Source organism: Ambystoma mexicanum, chromosome 3q (assembly GCF_040938575.1).
Source record: "Ambystoma mexicanum isolate Mex_15411 chromosome 3q, UKY_AmexF1_1, whole genome shotgun sequence".
Taxonomy (NCBI): domain Eukaryota; kingdom Metazoa; phylum Chordata; class Amphibia; order Caudata; family Ambystomatidae; genus Ambystoma; species Ambystoma mexicanum.
Window position 1 is genome coordinate 42,195,885 of NC_090926.1, and position 24,508 is coordinate 42,220,392.

Sequence of the window (24,508 nt, forward strand, 5' to 3'; positions counted from 1 at the left end):
TTGTTTTTGAACTTGGCCTTGCAATGTATTCTCATCTCTGGGGATAGAAGGAGCATGAGCATGCGTTATCATAGTTCTGGGACTGCATGCCCAACTCTATTTCCATCCTTGGTTCACTTGACAGGAGACCACAATTCAGCTCATTTTGCAGCATTTAATTGTTTTGAATGAATACAACTTGACTCTCATGGCGTTCTTTCTTTGCACCTTGACAAGAGATGATTCAGCATCTCGCGTTCTACTGCCTTGAGAATAGATAACCAGCCTTGGCTTGTTTCAATTTTGATATCAGGTCAGACAGCCTCACCAATCAAGTTCTCGATCTCAGCTACTTTCTTTGGTACGACACAGCTCTCGATCCTTCTTTCTCCATGGGTTTCAGCTCACTAATTCATGATATCGATGTTCAGCTTCTATATAATGGCTGCTCCACCTGCAGTCTATTCACTACATATAGCCAGCTTCTATGATCACTTAATCTACTTGCGTTGCTGCATCTGTATATTCATTGAATGGCTTACATTTTCTGAAGTGCTTCTCACACATGCACTCTTCTTTTTGTAGATGAAAGTTCACTCAATTCTTAACTTCGTCATTAGTTTCTATAAGGTGCATGCACTCTTTTCCTCAGCCATTCTTCAGGGAGTCACGCTCGTCTTTCGTGAGGTCAACAGCTTCTCTGTCATTCTCATATTCCTTCAGGAAGCTCCTCCATTAGATTGTCTTCTCTTCGGAAATATATTTGATATGGCTTTCTCAATGGATACCTTTTCTCGAATATTCGCCATGGAATGGTCACAACTACTGGTGTCAAGCATGGGACGATTTCAGGCTCCCAACATATAGGTAGCCCCTTCTCCACAACCCCCTAGTCCCCCAAACCAAAACACATACATACACACAACGCACACACACACACCAACACACAGGCATTCACACACTTACCTGTTCTCATTTTCGTGTGCCTCCGGTTCCCGACATGCCTGTCAGCCCCTGCGTGCAGGGGCATGACAGTTTCATTTAGAAAGACTGCTCGGTGCGGTCACAGAGCTTTTCTTTCGAAATCGGCTTTTAGGTGAAAAGATCTTAAGAAAAATATCTTTTCACCTAGAATGGTGCCAATATACTAGCACAGTTAGAAGAAGACTTGTTCACTGTATCAAGGCATACACCGACAAAGTGGAGCATGGTTGTTTGGTTGGGTTTGTAGTCATGAAACGTATAGCTCTAGTGATTCACTGCTGGTAGTGTGAGTGAGCCACGACTGTCATGACAAGATGCTTTTAGGATTTGTTCTAATGCTCTTCTGTTCTTCAATTGTACTTCTAGTTCCTGATTCTGATCATGCTATTTTGAAACAATAGTAGTTTAGGGGAGATGCACCTTTCAACAGGGCTGAGAGCCTCAAACATGAGACATTTTGCAGCTTCTCCCCATGCTTTAAGAGACGTAAGAGGCCCAGACATAACATGTTTCTCTGTGTGTTCCTGGTGATGGTGGGTGAATGCAGCACATGAACTTGGGCCAGAGAGAAGGCCAACAGGGGAACAAAGAGGAGCATTTACAGGATGCCTGCTAGTATCTAGAAGGTGAGGTAGGGCGAGAGGGGCATCAGGGAGTGCAAACATGTTCTGGGAAGGTCTTTGAACGCCTTCCAAGTGTCGGAGATGGAGTTGCAGGGCTAACTTGACAGTAAATATGCAGGTGATGTTTCTGATGTCAGATAGTAGAAAACGAGTTTTATTAATGTGGCAGATCTAATTAGGGAGAGGGCTCAGAATGCACAAGGTGGGGAGGGACAGAGAAATCGGTGCAGGTGCTAGAAGGTAGGATACCAGGAGGAGAGTGAAGAGTGACAGGAGCGGTCAGGTTGGGGGAGAATGAGAGGTTGTGATAGTCAATGCAACAGTATGGAACACCTCCCAGTATGTCCCCTTTTCTTAATTTAATGGAGGGATGTTGTGGTAATGGGCAAGCAGCTGAGCCTCCAAAGCATCTTGAGAAGACTGGATGGCAGTCTCCTCCAGCTCCCCGGCTAACCACCACCCCTAGTGCATTCAATGTGGTCTTGCATGCCACCAATGACTATCATGACTGCTAGTCCCTTCTGGAACAGCCAACCTTTGCACCACAGGGGCACAGGGCCAAATGACTCAACACAGGCCTGACAGTTGTCATGGTTGGTAATGATTTACATCTACAGATATGCTGCAAGATGCTTCGTCCACACTACAGGAGGAGGCTACTGTGTATTTGGGGAAGCAGATGGCAGATGCCTGGAATATATTGGTTTACACCAGTAGAAATGTGTGTGTTTATTCACTGCAGTTATGCCCATTGAATAGCTGCCAGCCTTCCCAGTTCCATGCATGACACTTCCAGCCAGTCCTGGTTTTTCCATTGAATGCTGGGCCTTGGAGTTCCATTTTTACCATTGTAAGTATTAGCCTTCAAGTCCCAGCTTGCAATGTGACAAACTAAGAGTGACTTGCTGTGTCAAGGCTTGGAAATGGGAAACTTGGCAGCTATCTAAAGGGGATAATATGGGCACTGCCAGTGACAAATAAGCCAAAAAGTAGACTTTATATTTAAAAACGTTAAAGGAGCATTGCAGTGCACACCTGCGGCACAAATGGCAAACCAATACATACGTAAAAACCAAGCACCACTTCTTTGGAACTCTGTGCTCACAAAATAGTGCAAAGTGCTACTATACTTAACATACAATTGAAGAAAATGAAAGGAAATGTTGACATCATTCCACAAATCAACTCGTGATGAAAAGTTTTAATATGCACAAACAGGCTTAGAGCATAAAGGAAAGCAGGCTAATCAAAGGCCAATGCGTCATCAGGGCAAAATCTGTAAGAACAAAACGAAAAACACAAAAAGAAGACAATTATATAAGTGAACCTTCCTAAATTGTATAAAGCACATAGACAAATAGATGCATAAAAAACACATACCTGTATTCCTGAGCCTACTACGTAGAGCATGTAACATTTAGAATAACAAGTAAATACAAAAAATATTTTTTTTTAAAAAAATCATTAAAATGAATGATGTCACGAATGAGACTCACATATAAAAAGAATAACTGAGCCACTACGTTGTCAAACAAATCTATGAGCAGCAATGCAACAAAAACCTGCAAACAAACCATATGGAAAACAAATGAAATAAATCATCACCTAGTTGATAAAAATATGAAATTCCAGTGTTAGGGTAATTTCTGGTGGTCGGCAGAGCCGTACCCAGGGTCTCTGGACCTCCAGCTCGCAGAAGGCCCTAACTCCTTCCGCGTCCCAAAGAAGTAGAGGGGCCACACAAGAGCAATTAGTTACTGCTGTTTATTAGAAGAAACAATCAGGGACAAATACATGGAGCGTAGGTTCCAGGCAACTTCTCATCTAAGTCGGGCTCGCAGGCCCATTTTGTACCAGCGTGACATAACAGTTTGCGTCACTTGCGAAAGCTCATCCCCGAACCTATCGCCACTCCGAGTTGGTTCCCTTAGTGGTAGGTTCAGTATAGGACTATATAGTGCAAGGGTTATTGATGGTGTGGGGCGCAGTGTCGTTCCTTGTACATTGGTCTATCTATAGGTTCTTATCCACAGGGTTAGTAGCATGAAGCCTCTGCAAGCATATACACAAACTCTTCCGGCGTCTTGCGTTTCTGCAATGCGGTTGCTGGCCTATGTGGAAAATAATAACAATGCACATCTGTGAGTGTGCGCGGTCCGCTAAGTCATAGCACTGAGTGTGTTCTTCGTGTGGATTGGTGTGTGAATGATCCAGGTGCGCGGCAGCACAAGTGTTTCTGTCTATTGTGGCTATGTCGTCATGTCATCTCTAACAATGGCAGCTTAGGTTGTGAAGCGTTTAGTTAAACTGGTCCATGCGATCAGTCCCAGCTCCGTCTTGGTTCCCGCTGCGTGTCTTGGGCGGGATGCGGCCTGGTTTTGCAGGTGGAGCATGGTCAAGGTGTGCATTGGCATCTGGGGCAGTGGGCAGAAGTGCAAACTCATGTGGCCGGAGGTTCTTTGGCCGTGTCGTCGTCTTGCAAAGTTTTGGCATGGCTTGAGGGAAGGGAGCCTCCCATTTTTCCTCTTCAACAGAGGACTGTACAATAAACTCAACTAATGGGAAGAATCTCCCAAAAAAAGGAGAGGATCGCTAACCATGGCTAGCCACACACAGTATAAACCGTCATATGAAGAAAGATGCTTCAATGCGCAGACCACATGCACGCATTCAATGTGGTTGAGATCATGATGTGCCGCACAAAGACGTCATCACTCTGAAAAATATAAACAAAATGTAATTGTTAAACAGGCAGTTACTCGAAAAAATATGCTAACTCCCAGCCACAAATTCAACCATGAGTTTAAAAAATATTTGAAACAAGAAAGATAATGAAGGTAAGTTTTGATGCAAGTAAAGTAAAAACAAAACAACAAAACATTCAGAGGAGAAGTAAAAAGGGGGTGGCATGCATTGGGGGGAGTGGATGGGAGAACATGGGAAGGAGAAGAAACAAATGGGGGATGAAAGAAAAGAGGCAGAGGAAAGGGAACTTCACAGAATTCCTGTGTTTCAAGCACAGTCAGATCACACCACTCTGGCCCCAGGCCAACGGCATGGTTGAACGCTTCATGGGAAAGATCAAGTGAGCACTACAAATGGCCCATGTGACAGGTAAACCATTTCAACAAACTTTGTACCAGCTTTTGAGGGACTACCAACACCCACCTCATAGTACCACTGGTGTGTGCCCGGCTGACCTCATGTTCAACAGACAAATCGGAACCCATATCCCACAAGGTACATGCCTCGACATACTGGAAGTCGCAAATCTGCAAATTTGGGAAAAAGACGGAAAGGGAAAATATGAACGAAAAAGGCAGTGGATACCAAGAGGAGGGTGTGAGAGGACTCTTATGCTGAGGGTGACAGAGTGGTGGTGCGCCAGACACAATATTCCCCATTTGCCACAGATGTCCTTACTGTTACCCAAGTGAAAGGTACCATGGTCATGACGGAGTACAGAGGGGGTAAGACATTCACAAAAAATGCGTCACATTTCAAAGCCTGTGTAGAGGACACTACCCTGGGTTCCCTGAAACCAAGGGACTCAGAGGGCTCGTACCAAGGTGACAGTGAGGCATCAGGTGACGAGTGGGAGACACAGGAGCCTCGGTTGCTCAGGAGAACTCCCTGCCCCCGGCAGGGCCATCATGAAACCAGTAAGACTAATTGAAGAGATGGGTTAAAAATGTGGTGACTGGTGATTTAAGAAAGGGGGAGGAGTCATGTTGGCACGCCAGCTATTGCCTTATCAGTTGGGGCTAGGGTGGGGCACATTAAAAGGGGAAGTCACGCACCAGACGGGAGGTCCAGTAGTTAAGGTAAGTTACAATGAAGATTTGGAGTGGAAACACCTCACTGTGTGGGCGTCTGTCATTGTTTGCGTGGGCCCGCGCTGCCTTGGGCTGCACGGTCGGGAGCAGTGGATCTGGGCTGCCAGCCAGGTTCACAACATGTATCACCATGATCACTCACGGTGTGATATAATTAGATATAAAAACATATTCCACTGCCTCGGAGAACAGGCCTGCAAGTGGACAGACCTGCGTTTTTCGACCTGACTGCACACCTTGCCACACTACTTCCTCTACCCATGCCTTCTCATGCATGTGCTCATCTCATGCCTAGAGAATGGGCCTCATTCCGAGTTGGGTGGTAAGGGCTAACGGTCACCGGCAAGGAACCCGGTGCCAGTAAACCCTTACCGCCCAATTCCGAGTTCCCTTACCGGGACCCACAAAGGACGTGTGGTCTGACCACACGTCCTTTGCAGGTCCCGCTAAGGGACCAGGGCGCTAATAATGGGCCCACTATTTGCGGGCCCGTAATTAGCGCCTTCCCCATTCCTATTGAGCCCTATGGGGGCTCAAATGGGAATGGGGAATGGTTGGTTGAATGAGGATTTACCGGGTCCTCACAGGTCGGAATGTCCCGGTAATTCCCCATTCAACTAGACCGGACCCGGACCCGGGTTGGAAGGCAGCCATGGCGCTAATAGCACCATGACTAACTCCAAACTCGGAATGAGGCTCAATGTGTTATGTGTAAGCTGGAGTAGGACCAGGGCTGCAGTGCATGTCTAATAGGAAAGTGCACACTCTGCGCACGTGTGTGTGTGTGTGTTTGTGTGATTCCCAGGTAATAGTTGGGGAGTGAATAGGGTGTGCATCTGTGGCACTGCCTCACGAATATAGGGTAAGCATATTTTGAACATATGGGGGTTTTCAAAGATTTATGGAGAATAATTGAGACAGCTTAAAGTCTGAGCCATGCCAGTGCATACCCTTCTTTTGATTGGCTTGCATGGCATCACCTTCTTGTCGATTTGGAATGTTTGGGTTTCGGCAGCAGCTGTGTATCAGCCCATTCAGATTGTTATTCCTTTTTTGCCTCCAGGCATGTTGGCCTGGTCACTATTCTGGGCTATCTGATACCCATCTTTGGTGTGTTATGTAGTGCTACATAACATAAATTTTAGTTTCAGAGCACTTGGTAGTAGCTGTGCCTAATTACCATCATTATAGTCATTGTGGTTGGAGAAACACTGGACTACTTCATACGTGGTGCCCTTGAGTTCCTGGGTGATATAAATCCCCTAAGCCATGGAAACCATGGACTAACAGCAGGGTGTCTTTTGTGGGGGAGTATGTCCACTGGAAAGAGATGAACCGGCAGGGGGATACACAGCTCCTACTCTGGGAAAGTTAATCGGATGACTCTGCTTTCATTTTACACACCATCGGCATCAGATGCTGAAGTCTAATTTGTTCAATTTAAGTTAATCAAGAGATACACTCCCAGAATGCATTGGCTGGTTAAACGAAAGTGCAGGACTGATCAATTGGATTTCCGGTGATAGGGAGTCATGTGGTCTCTCCACGCGCGGGATGTAGGGAGCTCTCTTAAATGGAGCTTTTGGAGGTTGGGGGGGGGATGCCGATTTCCTGTCCTCATATTTCTGCGTCCAACAGAGGTGAGCTAGAAGGTCTTCGCGCCTGTGGCCTATCAATGCAGTGCCTGAAATACTGTCTGTGTTTGGCAAATGATCTGGGGCATTTAAATGCTTAGATGGAATTTAGTTGTGCTTTGCTTAATTATCAGGAAACACTTGTTCATAACGTTGGTAGCCCCGCATTTAGTTGAGGGCTTTGCAGACTTGAGATATGTAAATGCTGGCATGTGCTTGTTTTTCTGTGTCCTGCTAACGATTGTTGACCGATCGCATAGGTTACGAAGTGAACATACCTTGGGACGCTCACTAGCACACAACACTGCTGGTTTGGATTAGAGACACTTGGGACATGCTCTCCGGCTCCTTATTTACCCAATGTTTTCATAATGGCATCCATATCATTTGGGAGTGAGAGCATCTTCACTCAGTGAAGCAGAGTGAATTCCAATGGGGGAATCTGTTGTGTGTGAGACAAAGTGCATTCTGTGTTTCTGTATTGAGCGAGTGAGTGTTCATTTTGGGGCATGCGGTCTTATGGAGGCACAGTATGCTCTGCTTTCCCTCTGCACGAAAACCTTTGACACCCCCAACACTCGCGCGCGCACGCACGCACCCACGCACGCACGCACACACACACACTGGGGAGGGTTGCAGGGGTTACTACTTGTTGACAGGACCACCTCCTCAGAAAACCCATATCCTGGCATTTGTCCATCATTGTGCCAACACATTTGCTTATTCGTTTAGCCCCTTTTGCTAGCCCCCCCACTAGAAAGGTGCAGAATGAGACATGTCTTCATTGTTGGCATAAAAAGGCTGCAGATTTATTTTCACAACATAATAACTCAAAACACGGTAAACAAACCTAGTGAAAAGAGTTCTGAAGATGCGGCGACTGCTTCATGTCCAAAACTTGCTTCTTCCTTTCCCAACCAAGTCCATGGTAGCCTAGAGCTCCCCCCACCCTTCTCCTGGGCTGGGGGAGTGCCGTTTGGTCGGGGGAAGATGATCCCTTATTGCTACCTCCAGTGTCCCTGTCGCTTAGGCCCCCAAGAAGCGATGGTCCCAAGAAGAGCGAAGACCCTTCCGGTGTTACAGCGGCTCATTCAGAGTCCGATTCATGCCACTGGTCGCCAAAACACTGCCTCTCCATTCTGCAACAGCAACGGCCAAGCTTCGCCATTCTGCCATGATATGATATGATATGGCATTTGTAACGCGCTTATACACAAGTGTTTCAAGGCGCAACCATAACATAAGCAGGGTGGGTGGATGGAAAAGAAAACAACAGGTCCTTCATTGCGGCGGGCGTCCTTCTGCTCGAGCTGGAGTCTCCTGCAGAAGGATACCGGACGGTTTATATGCCGCCTGGTACGCCCCCTTCCATTGTCTGTTTCGGAGGCATTTTCCTGGCTTTCGCAGGCTTCCTGCCCCTCAGCCTGTTTCCTGCCCAACTCCCCACTACACAGGGGGGAGGGAGGAGAGGACCCTGCCCACATTATCAGGGCGCCTCCTCCATTTTTACGTCGACACCTCCATACTTGAACGAGAGCCAAAAAGATCATTAGCGCCAGAACACGATAAATGGAATCATGGGCTTTACAAACCCCACATAACATAATATAACATAAAAAAGGCAGTGGCCGAAGTGTACGAAAACAAGTGGAACTATGTTCCTTGCTGGCCTGCCCCAGCTCCCAACAAACCCTATTGCTGCTTGCAACCCACGTCCAATCCATGAGACGTCACCAGTGAAGGCGGGGTTTTATGATGCGCAGTGGAACGATCCGCTATTGGTAGAGTGTTCCATCCCATGGATAGGCAGATCAGAATTGCACACTTCTCGCATGCTGCTGTAAAGCCATGCTCCCACTCCCCCAAGGTTAAAGGATGTTCTGTTAGGAGGCCCATTGTTAATGTACCCAACTACATGAATCTTACTGTCTCTTCTCTGTAAACTGCATCGTGTAAAGCCACATAAAAACCCTGAGATTTTTTTTGCTCAAAGGCCACAATTTGGGCAGGAATATTCTGCCCATTTTCCTGTCCATTTCTCACAACTGTATGGCAATAAATGCGGGCTCTACCTTTGCTGGCTGTGTTGCTTATTGGATTATGGGATGACATACATTGAGAAGAGTTGTATAAGTGTAGGAGTAATACAGTGGGTTGTTCAACACTGTGGAGAGAGTGGTAGATGTGTAGAGATGTTCCTCAAGTTCTTCCACCCTGGATAAGAGGATGTGTGAGGCATTTGCATGTGTCTGACGTGTCTCTAAGAGTGAGCAGAGCATGTGGTCCCCTTTTCTTACTCCCGCACACTGTACAACCCAGTTCTGCACTATTGACCTTACCGCTCGTTCACCCACCGTGTCTCTCACTGCACCATGCCACTGTGCTCCTTACCTTGCCTGCATAACACATGCATCTCAAACGTACCCTTTTTATGTGGGTATTCCAAGGATTCGGCCTGTTATCTAAAGTGATAGGACCTTTTCCCGGGTCCTTGCTTGCCTCACAATCAGTAATCTCTTTCCTCTTGAGTGGGGGTGGTTTGTCACCCCCATTAAACCTTGGTTACCCCTCCACTACTTTCCCTGCCCCCACCCACATGCCTCTCAGGATTTGCCCCGGCAGCAGCATTTTAAACGTGTTGCCTCTGGCAGCAATGGGACGTCATCTCTGTGGCGGTGCACTGAACAATATTTGGCCACTTCAGTGTTCTAAAAGGAGACCTAGGAACACAATACTGAGTAGAGAGCTATATAAAGAGGGTGGTGTGCCAATGGAGTGCCCAAACCCCAGGCAAACGTGTGAAAAGTATGGGACCTAGAGACATCGCAGAAGGACGGATAAGAGGAGAGGATGGGTTGTGTGGCTGGTCTCCATCCCTGAGGATAGAATTGTAGTGGTGTTCTTTGGAGTCTCCTAGCACTTGTGTTTTATTTCTAATGTTTAGATTTTACAATACAAGAAAATATCAACGTAGGTACATGAATATTTCCAGGTAAGCAGAATGTAGGGATGTGTCTGGGAATACCACAAACACAGACGAAACAATGGTTTCAATGGCCCCTTCAGCACTGAGTTATGGGTAGATGAATGGAAAGTGTCCCTGTGTGTTAACTCAAATACAAAGAAGACACTGGCCCTCATTAGGAGGTTGGAGGTAACCATGCCGCATTTAGCGGCATGGTTGCCTCCTTACCGCATACCGGGGCCGGGTTCCTCAAATGAGGACTTACCGGGCCATGCCAACCTTGGCGGACACAGTAATTCCTCATCCGAGGAACCCGGACCCGGTCCATCCCCATTCCCATTCGAGCCCCCATAGGGCTCAATGGGAATGGGGATGGAGCTAACAACGGGCCTGTTTATAACGGGCCCGTTGTTAGCTCCCTGGTCTCCTCTCGGGACCCGGTAAGGATGCCTGGTTTTACCAGGCGCCCATTGCGGGTCCCGCGAGGAGACCTCGTAATAGACCGGGGCACCGGCACCATTACCGGTGCCGATAAACCCATTCTGACAATCTCCTAATGAGGGCCACTGTCTTAAGTGTCCCTTCAGCATTCAGAAGTGGGTAGAAAAATGGGAGGTGTGTCTGGGTGTATCCCAGACAAAGGGTAGAGATTGGCTCAAGTGGTATATTCTGTAATGAGGAGTGGAAGGGGAATAGAAGGTGTGCCCAAGGGGAGTCTGGTTGAAGTGCTTGGAGGGTATCTGAAACACAAAGCCCAGAGTATTTGAAGATGTATCTTCCATACTGAGTAGTGAACAGTAAAATGGAGGGGTGCGTCTAGGGCAGAGTTGTCCAACTCCAGGCCTCGAGGGCCAGAAACATGATGGGTTTTCAGGATACCCCTCATTAATATTCATGAGAATACATTTGCGTACATTAAGAATCATTGTATACACATTTACCTCTTGAATATTAATAAGGGCTATCCTGAAAATCCAACATGTTTCTAGCCCTCATGGCTTGGAGTTGTACAACCCTGGTCTAGGGAGTATCTCAAACACAGAATAGAGATTGGTCAAAAGTAAACCTTCAGCACTGAGTAAAGGTTGGAGGACTGGAAGCCTATGCCTACCAAGCAGCCAAAGCACAAAGTAGAGACTGGTTGAAGTTGTCCTTTCATCATTGAGTAGTGGGTACTGTGAGTAATAGAATGGGGGGACTGGTGACTATGTAGAACACAGAGTAGAGTCTGGACAATGTGGTCCCTGTAGCATTGAGTCGTGGGTACTGTAATAAGGAGGTGTGCCTGGTAGAGACTTGTTGAAGCGATCCCTTCAGCATTGAGAAGTTGGTGGTAGGATAGCTGGGTGTGCCTGTTGAGTATTTCAAAACCAGAGTAGAGACTGGATCAAGTGGTCTCTTCAGCAATGAGTAGTGGGTAGTGTACTAGAGAGGTGTGCCTGGTAAATATCTCAATACCAGAGTAGAGACCAGTTTATTTGGTCTGTTCTGCATTGAGCACTGGGTAGTAGAAGAAGGGTGTATACCTGGTGAATATCTAAACACATAGCAGAGACTGGGTGACGTACTAGAGTGGTGTGTCTGTTTACTATCTCAAACGCAGCATAGAGACTAGTTTAAGTAATCCCTTTATCAATGAATACTGGATAGTAGAATGCAGGGGTATGCCTGATGAGTATATCAACACAGACTAGAGAATGATTGAAGTGGCATCTTCACTATTTAGTAGTGGGAAGGAGCATGGTGATGAGTATCTCAAACACTGGTTGGAGTGGTATCTTTATCGCAGAGTAGTGGCCTGTGTCATGGATTGCCACATGCAAGGTTTTGAAAACCTTGCTTCTTTGATATGTATTAATAAAATGCAGCAAGTAATCATTTTCTTTCTGAAAGGAACGTCTGCTAATCAGATCCACTTTCGAAATGATTCATTCCAGAATTATAGTGCAGTTGGGCTCCGTTTTTTAACCAGGCTACTGATATGAGAGCACTATCTCTGCTGTGGTAAAGAGCAGGTACAAAGGTCATGTGTGCAGCCTTGACAGTTGCTGGAACTCAAAGTAATCAGTGCAAAGAAAATTTGTATTCATCAAATTGTTTGTTGTGTGGGCTCATGGTCCCAGTTAACATCAGCCGACACGTGTTTCGACCCGTGGGTCTTTATCAAGATTAGTGGTGAAGGATAGTTGCCCAATATGAGGTCCTGAGATGATGTACGCAGTCAGTCCTGTGATCTAAGTCTAGCAGCGTCAACGCGTCCTCAGTCCGTTAACCGGTTAACGGACTGAGGACGCACTGACGCCGCTAGACCTAGATTACAGAGCCCATTGAGGAGCCCAGATGTCACTCACAGGACTGTCCGCGCACATCATCTCAGGACCCCATACAGGGGCCATGGCAGCCAATGGGAGGGGGGCAGGGGCTGGACCACAACAGGACAACATAATGCATTCACTACATGAAAAACAACGGCCATTTTAGAATGCCTCAAAGCATGGAGGCAGCATATGGCAAGAAATGGAATGTTAATGAACCCAAGTGGGTTCTGCACAAAGCGCGTCATGCTGGCCACGCAGGACCAACGAAAGTCAAGCACAATCAAAAGGTGCAATTTAGAGGCATTTTGAAGAATCACTCGCTGTCATTCATGTAAAGTCAGCAATAAGTCAATCCTTACCCCCAGCAATGCACGGTTTGGTGGGGAATCCTGCGCAATGATGTCCGGTGCTGGGGGGCAGAGGGAAGGGGCTCCATCAGGGTTCAGAGAGGCAGAGAGAATAAGAAATGGAGGCGGCCCCTGTTGTGGGCCTTACGTGGTGTGGCCGGCTCCTGCCTCCCAGCTGCAGCCATTGGCTAAAGGGGCCATGGCAGCCAATGGGAGGGCATTAGTATTATAGTAGTAGTGTCGGAGTAAGTATGAAGTTTAGCCAGTGTGCATCCCTGTGCTGCTGTGACGTAGTAGTCATTTCATCATAGGTAGAAGAATGAAGGGGTGTGCCTGGGGAGTTTCTCCAAAACAGAGTAGAAACTGGTTGAATCACTGAGTAGTATCTAGTAGAATGGGAGTGTAGCTGGTGAATATCTGAAACACAGGGTAGCTACTGGAGAAAGTGGTCCCTTCAACATGGAGTAGTGGGTAGTGAAATTATGATGTGTGTCTGTTGAATATCTGAAACACAGGGTAGCTACTGGAGAAAGTGGTCCCTTCAACATGGAGTAGTGGGTAGTGAAATTATGTTGTGTGTCTGGTGAATATCTGAAACACAGGGTAGCTACTGGAGAAAGTGGTCCCTTCAACATGGAGTAGTGGGTAGTGAAATTATGATGTGTGTCTGTTGAATATGTGAAACACAGAATAAATCTGGTTAAAGGGGTCCCTTCAGCATTGATTTGTGGATTGAAGGAAGGAGGTGTGTGCTTGGGAGTAGTTCATACACAGTAGAGATTTCTTGAAGTGGTAATGGAAGTTCACATCACTAATGTGAGTGTGACAGAAATGTAGGCCAGTGACCGCATGGGCTCCCTGCGCAGCCCACCCCATTCCTTTTCTAAGCAGTTGAAAAGGGGAAGTCATCTCAGATCAGATGTGTCAGCACAGGCCGGGGTTCTAAATTTAATATGTGAAACTACAAATTGGTCTTTTCACAGACTCTTGGCTTTCATCCTTCCCTCTTGTGTGGATTTCCTGTGATGTGGTGTACGTCATTTCTGCAAGATGGTCCAGTCGGTTCCTGCTTCTGCAATGGCGATCCCCTTGCGGCTTGAACAAGTGTGGCTTAGCTTTTCATATTGTTGCTTATGACAAACAAAGAGATACAAACACTAATCACGTGGAGCCTCACATCCACAAGAATGTGGCAGCAAGAATGACATGACAAACACAGTGGACTTCATCACACATTTGGTAGCAATCTGGCAGGAAATTTGAATAGTTACCACCATTCTCAGTTACCGTTGCCACCACTCGGACTTGTGCATTTCCACGTGCTTATGGGTGGTGGTATGGTGGTGTAAATCGATATTTTAGGAGTCTGTATATTTTGGATTCAAGGGATTGACTGTGAGTGTTACTCCTGCACGATAAATCAACAGTTTTGGGTGCAAAATTCGGGAAGCACAATACTTAAATACCCAAATTAAAATAAGGCTGAACAGAAAAGGCTCACCATCGATAGATACACATTTGGGATTAAGCAGGGCTGCATCTTTCTTCCCTATATTGTTCAAACTATGTATTGCGGATATTGGAGAGTTATGGGACAATTTAAACTGTTGTGCTATAAAATTGGGCTCAGTTCCTATGCACTGGCTTGCTTTTGCAGGCGATCTGCTTTTCTTTGATAAGATCCCTATGGGCTTACAAAGAAAACTCATTTACGAGATATCCAAAATGGTGATATTCATGAAAAAAAGGTCCTCCAAAACTATGCCCTGGACCATAGGTAATTTTAAACTTGAAAATGTATGTTCTCCAATGTACTTGGGATTTAACCCCTCCTTGCCCAACTCAGAAAAATATATGCAACACTATGCAAATATACATACAATGCCTCTCCTAAAATACTATTGCATACAAATAGTGCTAATCCTAATTTATGATCTAGATGTCTCCTTTCAAGATATAGGTAAACCTCTTAATATCCTAGAAGGTGTGATCTTGAAAAGCACCATGGGACGTCCACTAAGTCTCAATTCTTTGGCAAGTATTGTTGGGAAGATTTCTCTATATGCAAAGATGCTGGATCAACAGACCAACTCACTGTTTGTGGATATGAAGGAAATATTGACGAATAATTTGCCTGAGACTCTAGCAAGATTTTTGGAGTTTCATGAAACCCTCTTGCAAGAAATCAGTTGGAATGTTTGGGTATTGATAAACAATCCCAAAAGAAGTAAAAACATTGTTTTGAAAAAATCGTATAATAAAGGCTGAAGTACTTAATACATACTCCCTCCACTCTGAATATTCCAAATGTATTTGAAATTGTTCGAAAGTAGAAAAATACATTCACATTTTTCTTTGGAACAAGGCTAGAGTGACTTATATAAGATTTAAATTAAATCAGAGGCCAGCCCTGGAGGGTCTTTGCCCTAGATCGGAACTCCCAAGGGTCAAACGATGCTCCAGGTTTTGCAATTTACCAGAGGTTGTTGAAACCATAAAACATCTAACTAGCTGTTATACTGGGACAAAACCCATCAGACACTTATCATTTGAGAAATGCCTAGTCCCTTCTGACAACTATTTTGGAGAAAGTTCGTGGTATAGCATTCTGAGCCAGGACACCATAGGCTTGATATTAGCATTGTGTAGATATTATAAAACGTGTTATGAATTGCTGGATGATTGAAATTTTAAATATGATTTGAGAAAAGAATATTGGTTTTGACCCTTTGACAACTTTCTTGTAAATTATGTTTTGTTATACACTTGATGCATATTCCGATTCAGATTTTAACTTTCTTTTTTCTTTTTCTCTTATGTAATATGGAATTTGCTTTATTTTACTGTGTTTTTTAAAATGGCTATTAAAAAATGTGTGTAAGATTGATACTTCCTTTTAAACCAAATCACAGTTAGAAAACAAAAAACTGGAGGTACATCCTCCAATTTACTTCCAACCTTGTAGTACAACTGTGTGGTAATGCAGCAGCAAAGTGGCAGTAGTTGAATTACCAACAAATTATTGCACTGCCATAATTGTAATGAGGCCCATTATTTTTACCTGCATCCTGTGCACTTGAGAAATTTGATTTAAAATGAGAAATCGAGGACCAATCATGCACCATAACATGAAAGTGGTTTATGAACAAAGGGCGCAAAAGCTTCTTTCCTGCAGTTGTAGATGGCACATTTTTTCAATGGTGGAGTCTCAATATTTCCACCAATTTGGTGCAAGCGACCAAGCATAGCAAGGAATCCCAAAACACTTTCAAGCAGTTGGGGGAACGTAAAGTGGAGACATTTGGGGAAAAAGCCATACAATTTAAAATTGGTAGGGTAATAATTGTAACAATCCAATGCTTGCCAGATCATCAACGGTACGTAGCAGCCTTTTTACAATGCATTTTCATGATGCCTTTGCCGCATTACATGTCAGTATTTCCACTGTAAAACAAATATGAATGATTTGTGTGTCCTATAGGTATGTGCCCACAATATATGCCAATATTGCTATTGCACACACTCTTTCATGTTCTTTGGTTTGTTTGTTTATTTATTTCTATAGCACACCGAACGCGGGGGCAACTGGGTGCTTAAGAGCAAATTACACCTGTTACAGAAGTAGTCATTTAGCCAGTTACAAGTTAAACTTGTTGCAGAGTAGCCTGTTACAAATATACAAATAGCTGTGTTCTAGATGTGGACACACACAGGGCACGAAAGGGCAGAGGGCTTCCATAGGTAATATGACCTCGTTTTTTGTTTGCAGATTCCTTGAAAAATAGATAGTTGTCTCCCTTGGTGGCCAAAGATGGGTTTGCCATAGTAGTCATAATCGCATATGATTCCTGCCTGCTTTTTACAGTTGCAAAATGACCGGCATCCAGACCTACTCTTCCAGGAAAAAATGTCACTTGATGTGCATTCAATAAACGCAGATGTTTACAATATTCCATATACAGGAATCCAATCCCCTCATGCTGCCGGAAAAGTGAAAATAGGGGCCAGTAAAGGAATGGAAAGTAAGAGTTCTTATGAGAGGCTTATGAGTTCCCTTAGGTATCTGAAATGGGCTCAGTTGCCTTGCATTTATATGAACTCTGAAGTGAGGTATGTCAGGAATTGGTATGGAACCTATGAGCCAGAGAGCTACAGAGCAAATGTGCAGCCATACGGAAGACATCGGGCCTCATTACAAGTATGGAGGTAAGGCAACAACGGCACCGGTATCACTACCAGCATACATGCTACCGTACCGCCATTCTAGGACTTCTGCTCGCGGGTGCCCTTGCAGCCACCTGGTCTGCAAGGGCGCCCTATGGGCCTCAAATGGGAATGGGAATGTACCGGGCCTGGCACCCGCGAAAGGGCAATTACCTGGTCCGGCTGGTCCGGAATAGCCCGGTAATTGCCCATTCGCGGGTGCCGGATCCGGATGCGAGTTTGGAGTTAGCCTTGCCAGTAAAACCGGCAAGGCTACCTCCAACCTCGTAATGAGGCCCGATGTTTAATAACTGCAAGCGACTTGCTTGTACTGCGCACAGTTGAGCTGCGACAACGTTCGGAAAGAACAAGTCACTTGGGTATAATTGGCTTCATTTCTAATTTGATAAATTACCAGCAAACTCGGCTGCCCTCACCAGCACTCGGTCCCGCGGATTTACCATGGATGTCGAGTAGTGGTATGGTGGAGTTATTCCCCATTTTTTGAGTCTGTATGACTCTATGGGTGTTTTGGTGGAAAAAAGTAATTCTGCAATAGTAAATCTACACATTTTTGGACTGAAAATGGAGGATTTAGATCCAGAATCTTGCTGTGGAGGTGAAAACTTGAATGCCAAAAGTAAAATGTGGCAGTGCGGGAAAGATGGCAGCAGCCAAATTAGTGGCACTTTTTTATTCCACCACCAACCTTGCCCTGAGGCTCAATGCCTTTCATAAAATGTATGTTGAAGATGCATGTAAGGAGCACTGATGATCATAAGTGCGCTCCGTGTTCAATGAACAACGTGGGAATGTTGTGCATTGCATAACACTCTGGGCCTGATTCATGGAAGTGTTTTATAATGGCGCAAACCCATAGGAAAACGTTCCATGAATCAGGCCCGATATCTGAAGGTAGGGTGTCCTCGTGGATATTCTACTCAACCTTTTCGAAGTGGTCTCTAGGCTGCAGTTGATAACATATGTTTTTTTTTTCTTTCTCCTGAACTGCTATGTAGAAACTGCACCTCCCTCTGTCTCTCTGTCCATACATCTGCAGACAGGGCCACACAAGTTCCCCTCTTTCATTGGCTGATTGCCACCCTCTTTTCCTCACCAACCTCTTTCACTTGCTCCACCTTCCCTCACTCTTCAATGCCCCCATTCCTCCACTCCTCACAAACCATTTTGTTTAGTTTTTATGTGGCACTTCTTATAGTGGGCGCTTGTTTATGCACAATTCGTTTTGCTTTCAGGGATGGGAAATTAAACAATCAAATACTTTGGATGCTAGTATGCAGTCTCTAACCATTAAGACTATAGGACCTCAACCCTTAGGTCTTGTAAATGTATTTATTTATTTTTGGATTTGTAGAGCGCACTACAGCCCACAGGCATCGAGGCGCTATGAGAAGACGTAAGAAGGCTTGATTAAGGGTTACATAAATGCGGCCCAAGAGAGTATTGCTTAGTACAGAATGTTTTGTTACATGAAGCATTTGAAATGGTATTACTTGGATGCATACACAGAAATACATACATGTGGGCGGGGAGCAGGTCATTTGCATTACTGAAAACCCTAGAGGGAATTAGGCAAAATGGTGCACCTCCTATGCCTCTGCTCTGCCAGTGATAATCGGTCGGGATTTTTATCGTAGACTGGGAATGATTCGGGATCTCCTTTACGATAAAGAAGAGGAGCCGGCTTACTCTGTCCCAAGTCCCTGCATGATGGACTTGGTGACCTCCAATGGAGCTATGCTCTTTTGGGACATAATGATGGAAATGGGCTATGGAGCCAAAATGGGAGGTATGTTTCAAAATGTGCAGGGAACAACACATTTAGGAGCAGTTGTCTCTGCAGTAACATTGCCTATAAATTGGTCCCTATGAAATACTGGAATTGTATAGGTGGCTTTGAAATTCTGGATCACTGTGATAGTGACCATCTGCCACTCTCATTGGTCTGGGTTTGGGGTGGAGGGATTTCTTCAAATATGAGCCCAATCTATCCTTTACCACTTGAGAGGAGAACAAATAAGGATAACATCTTTCTAAGTAAAGTAGTAGGACTTAATAAGGACATTTCAAATGCTTTGTTTAAGCCCAAATACAACCCCGACAAAGATAACTGGTGCTTTCAACACTTTCATTACACACTTTACAGAAATCTACAGCAGCAAGGCCCGAGAGAAGATGTGCACGCATACAAAATATAAGTCTTGGTGATCATCCAGATGCAAAAAGAAAAAGAAAGCTCTCCTCGCCACCCTTAAGGCTCCCTCTTCTGATATTAATACTATTAGTCAGCAGTGGGAGGAATTTCAAACTGAATTGGAGCTAAGAAGGTGAGAGATTGCTACAGGCCACTGGGAAGCATTATGGGAGGCTGGGATTTCTTTTGACAATAAAGGTTTCTGGAGGATTATTGCAAGGAACCTCAATGGCCTAGATTTGGACTTTTCTGAAGCTCGCGAGTTCCATGTTTGGGTTGAACATTTCGGTATGCTATACAGTTCCGGTGCTAAACTAATTACCAAGGAGAATAGTACTATAGTCCCAGATTTTTGGGATAGTGGAACTCTGGATCCATTCTCAGTGAGAGAGCTTGAATTGGTCATTGGCTGAACAGACCACTTAAGGCATCGTGGGCAGAAGGGATGCCAAACAATGTATTTGTTCTTGTATTGACCAATGGGATCCTTTCCTTACTCACATGCTTAATGCAATATTGACCACAAAATATATACCCAGAGTTGGAAAATGGCTACATTGTGCCTATTTATAAAAAAGGTAACAAAACATCCCCCCCTTTCTTATCTTTCGACTAGTTTGTTGGATGGAACATCCAAGTTATTCTCTGTTACACTTATGAAAAGACTAGAGGATAGGACTTCAGAGTCCAATGTTCTATCCAATACTCTGCTGGATTCCAGGCCTGGGATGTGAGCTGTGCACCAATGCATTAACCTTAACTTGCTTCTCGCTAAATATGTTCGGCTTCTGGGCACTCCTGACTATGTGGCCTTTATGGATCATAGTTCAGCTTTTGACCATGTTGACTGGAAACTCCTTTGGCAAGTCATGGATGACATGGGTGTTCCAAGACCATTATTATGACTGTTAGTGACTAAAAGGTTTGTGTCATATTTGGAAAGGTAGGAGAGTTGAGTGGTTACATCAAGGTGGAGAAAGTGGTCCGGGAGAGGTGCATGCTTGCACTCCTTTTCTTTAACTTGTGTATTAATTCCCTCCCTTCGGATCTGGAGACTTTGGGTGCATATGTATTGCAATGTGGGTGCAGAAGGTTTTCTGTACTGAGCTGTGCAAATGATGCTGGTATTGTAGATAGACCTCCCAAATCCCTACAAACTGTAGTTGATAGTTATTCTAATTTATGACCCTTCGACGATATACAGTAAATATTTTGCTATGTTCAATGCTTTTCTATCGAATCTAACCATTTCTCTAATATCTTTTTAGAAGGCCAGAAATGATCTATTTGTGAGAATTATTAATACGTCGGGTAACCTTCAATAGACGGTTTAACTGGAACAGTAATGTGTAAAAAGCCATTAAAAATGAAACAGGTTAATGGGAGTGTCTGTTTCTAGTTGCAAAGTCAATGCAGCAATTATCTGTTCAACAGATGCTGATTGCCTATAGAGGAAAGGGTGTGGCTGTCGGGACCTATGGCAGTGAACTATGGGCTGCAGGAAAGATAGATGGGCTGCAACGCGAGGAGAATTTGTATTTGTATGTGTATTTTATTTATTTGTATAGTGCACCAGGCCCGAGGGCAACCGGGCGCCCTCTTGTTTCTTTCTCGGCTTTTGGGTGTGCCCCCAACCACCTCAAGATATGTTACTCTTTTGGAATCTGGAAAAGTCCACATTTCAGATACTCTGTTAATTAAGCCTATTTTATTTTGGCAATCCTTATGTTTGGGCCAAGATGAACATTTGAGAAAACTATGACGTCACGTGTTTTCCAAACATGCACGCCATTGGCTGCAGTGCGGGTGTTACCCGTCCGGGAATCCCTCACCTGCAGTGCTGTTCTGCACTGTTATCAGTGTTCCTTCCCCTTCCGTCCCTGGCAGGGGGGTGTGGCAGCCACTCAGCCAATGAGGAGGCTCAGAATGGGGGAGTTACCAGTGGTAATCCCCCGCTCCGAGACATGCCATCCTCCCCCGCCAGGGAACGCAGTAAGTGCTTCGCTCAGGCCTGTAACTATGGGCCCTGGGACATTACCTGAAGTGGTAATGCCCCCGCCCTCACCCTTGCTTGTGGCCTATGGCTTAAATAACACACTTGCTGTACCTGGGTAGTTGTCATAAAATGCAATGGTTGCCGTATATAAAACAATCTATTCGATCAGGGGTTCTGCACTGTTTTTAATGAAAGCCCTGACCACTTCAACGCAGTTCCAGTAGAAATGTTAAAATCAAAGTGTATGGAGCTGTAGGGAAACAACAGGGAAGATCATAACTGTTTAAACTCCTCTGTAAACCAATATCTGACTCTCTCACCATCCTCAGAGGCAGCTGGGTATCCTCAGAGGCAGCTGGGTATCCTCAGAGGCAGCTGGGTATCTTCAGAGGCAGCTGGTTATCTTCAGATACAGCTGGGTATCCTCAGAGGTAGCTGGGTTTCCTCAGAGGCAGCTGGGTATCCTCAGAGGCAGCTGGGTATCCTCAGAGGCAGCTGGGTATCCTCAGAGGCAGCTGGGTATCTTCAGAGGCAGCTGGGTATCTTCAGAGGCAGCTGGGTATCTTCAGAGGCAGCTGGGTATCTTAACTTGGTCTCCAGTTGATACCACAGATTGCTGTTGACTTGGGCCAGGCTAAATGATTTTCCAGTTAAGGCTGTACCGGAAAATGACCTGGTGCAAAAACTAACGAGCATTGGCAATTCCGTTTTTTTGTGTGTAGTTATGGGGTAGGCATTTGCCAGCCACTGCCGGAATGATAGTAACTGACTATGAGTGGTATCAGCTGCTAAATAGTGTGAGTACCTGGGCATAAGAGCAGTACCTACCAAACCCTTATTTAATACCTAAACACAAGTCAAAACTATGTACACCAAGTGGTTGAATACACAGTTGGTTTATACATTAGTATTACATTTACAGATCAAATAAAGCCTTTAGCTCTCAGAAGACTGTTTTGAAAGAACATTGGTAGACACTTTAAGCACACAGTTTGATCTTACTGCTTGAAAAAGTTAGGTCAAAGAGATCCCAGGAGGAAGCTGGTGGAAATGGCCATATGTATTATCATGGCAGTGGGCAGTGAATGGGAGGGAAAATAACCAAACAACACCTATAGGCAATGTGTACCTCATCATATCCCATCCCTCGCCTAGGTGTACTCCATTGCAATAGATTTGGGTTATAGGTGTCACTTTAATTCCATCTAATAGTCCAAAGTAAAAATATGACTACTGATTGGTGGTGCAGGGATACACATTTACCTCCATCAACTCCACTGAACCAGATCCTAATAGAACAATACGCGCATATGTCCCTTTCCTACCCCATTCCCAGAGATCCAGTCCTAACACGGACCCTACAAACCAGCTCCACCACAAGAAGCTGCTTCATCCTCTCCTCACAAGGCCATTAATAAGAGAGAGGTCATAGAGCAGCCTCTCTTCATAGTATGAAACAACACACTATTGTTATTGTGGTATTTATTGAGCGCGGACCTAGCTTCAGGAACCAATGGAGAGCTTTACAAGTCACAGGGGGATGCACAGGGCAAAACGACCACTGCTGCCTACAGCCAAATAATCCATGCAAATAGAAATACATTATAGCAGGATACATCCAGCAAATTCCCACAAGGATTCCCTCAAAACACCATTCATGTGGCATCCCACGCAAAGGTAGGCCAGCAATAAAAAGAAACATAGAATGCCCCCCTGTACTACCCATCGCGATCAAAACTATCGCAGAAAGCTGACACGTGCAAAGAGTAAGAGATCTCGGGGGAAGTCAAAACCACACAACCTCCACACCAAAGTGTCCCCTCCAAGCCCTACAGGGCTTAAAGGCTGCACCAGCTCTACTCAAATTGTTGCGTTATAAGTTGATGAGCGTAACAACCTCTTTTTTCGCCCTAAGTTGTTGAGTGCATGTTCTACTTCCTGTGCAAGGGTCTCTCTGAAGTCAGATGCCAGTGGCTTGGATGCGTCTTTCCTCCAGTCAGTGGAGAAGAAACAAGTCCCTGGCAAGTGATTCTCACATTGTTCAAAGACCTTGGCTGTGAGGCCAGCGGTGCGGGCTGCACTCCTATATCCACTAATATGTGGCTTCTTTAAGTAGGTGATACATTTTGTGTCCTGGATATAAGGAATCCCATACTCAGTATTTGTCTCTAATATAGTTGAGTTTTATTTAAACAATTCTGCAATTGATGTACTCTCTCAATGCAGGTGCTTATTGGGATGGCCAATGCATTTCGGAATAAACTTCCTTCATCAGGGCCTATTAATAGTCATTTGAGACACAAATAAGATTCCAACATCACCAAAATAACGCCATGTTAAAAAAAACTGTTTAATGAACATAGTTCACAAGTCCATTATGCACATCAATAATGCCAACCACATTCATTCTATCCCAATTGTCATATGCATTTGTCCAATTTATCAATGTATCAATGTGTATTGTAAAAAAGGTGTGCCACCATTTAAAAATCCAATAGTGCAGAGGACATGTATAAAAATGGTATACGTACGGGGATGATATGTATTGGATATTGGAGAGCGCGTGGCAATCAGAAGAACAGAAAAGAAGAAGGAAAATGAAAAATGAATCCTCACTCTGAGGTGTAAACAAATAATAATAAACGCGGAGGAAGGGACTAAAACTGACCTTGCTTCCCTGTTGAAAAATGGCGCCTGCAAAATGGCTGGCTGATCTCTAAACGAGATAGCATGCCATCATGCGCTCGAGACTGGGTTTCCCACGGAAATCTGTAACTGTATATACAGGGTCGGTTAAAACCTGTATTCAAAGTTCTAATAATATAATCAATCTAACTTAAGGCTCTGGCTTACCTAGTGTAATGTGAGGACTCGCCTCAGCTCTCGGTGAAACCGCGGGGACGCACGTTTCACTGCAAGCTTTTCTGTTGTTGTACGTCACCATGGGAACGCCATGGAGCAAGGTGAAGCGGAATGCAGAACGAAAGTGGTGGCCATATTCAAATCTTGGATAGACCTATACCCAGACAGTGCTACGTGTAAGTAATCGTGTATATAACTAGCACTATGTACCAAAAAGTTTAATCCACCATACTAATGATAGATAATGTCTGTCAAAATTGAAATAAAAATAAAGACATACTGCATGAAAAATACATGTGTGTACATAATGATAAAAATGACCTGAAAAAGTCGTAATACTATGCCTATGTGAAGAAGAGTAAGGAGGATCGCACTACTTTCACATTATAACAATTCCTTTTAACCGGGAATCCCATTCAATGTTGCGGTTGCAAATGCATCACGGCCTGAAATAGCCGGATGTTAATGCTGTAGACTGAACAGATCGTTCTAAGGAAGTAAAGGGGTAACTACTCACGCATCTGAAATATTACCACTCTTCGTGAA

General features: G+C 44.7%; 1 protein-coding gene and 1 long non-coding RNA gene across 2 annotated transcripts in view; one reads left to right on the top strand and one right to left on the bottom strand.

The window, feature by feature from the left end:
• CYTH4 (cytohesin 4) overlaps positions 1 to 24,508 on the top strand; it is a 265,456-nt gene that overhangs the window by 39,206 nt on the left and 201,742 nt on the right. The gene's annotated exons all lie outside the window — the stretch shown is intronic.
• LOC138581789 (uncharacterized) lies at positions 2,863 to 24,096 on the bottom strand. The gene is made up of 3 exons (XR_011304785.1): positions 23,954 to 24,096; positions 23,769 to 23,875; positions 2,863 to 4,302 (listed from the first exon to the last, which is right to left on the bottom strand). It is a non-coding gene; the product is annotated as an uncharacterized lncRNA (long non-coding RNA).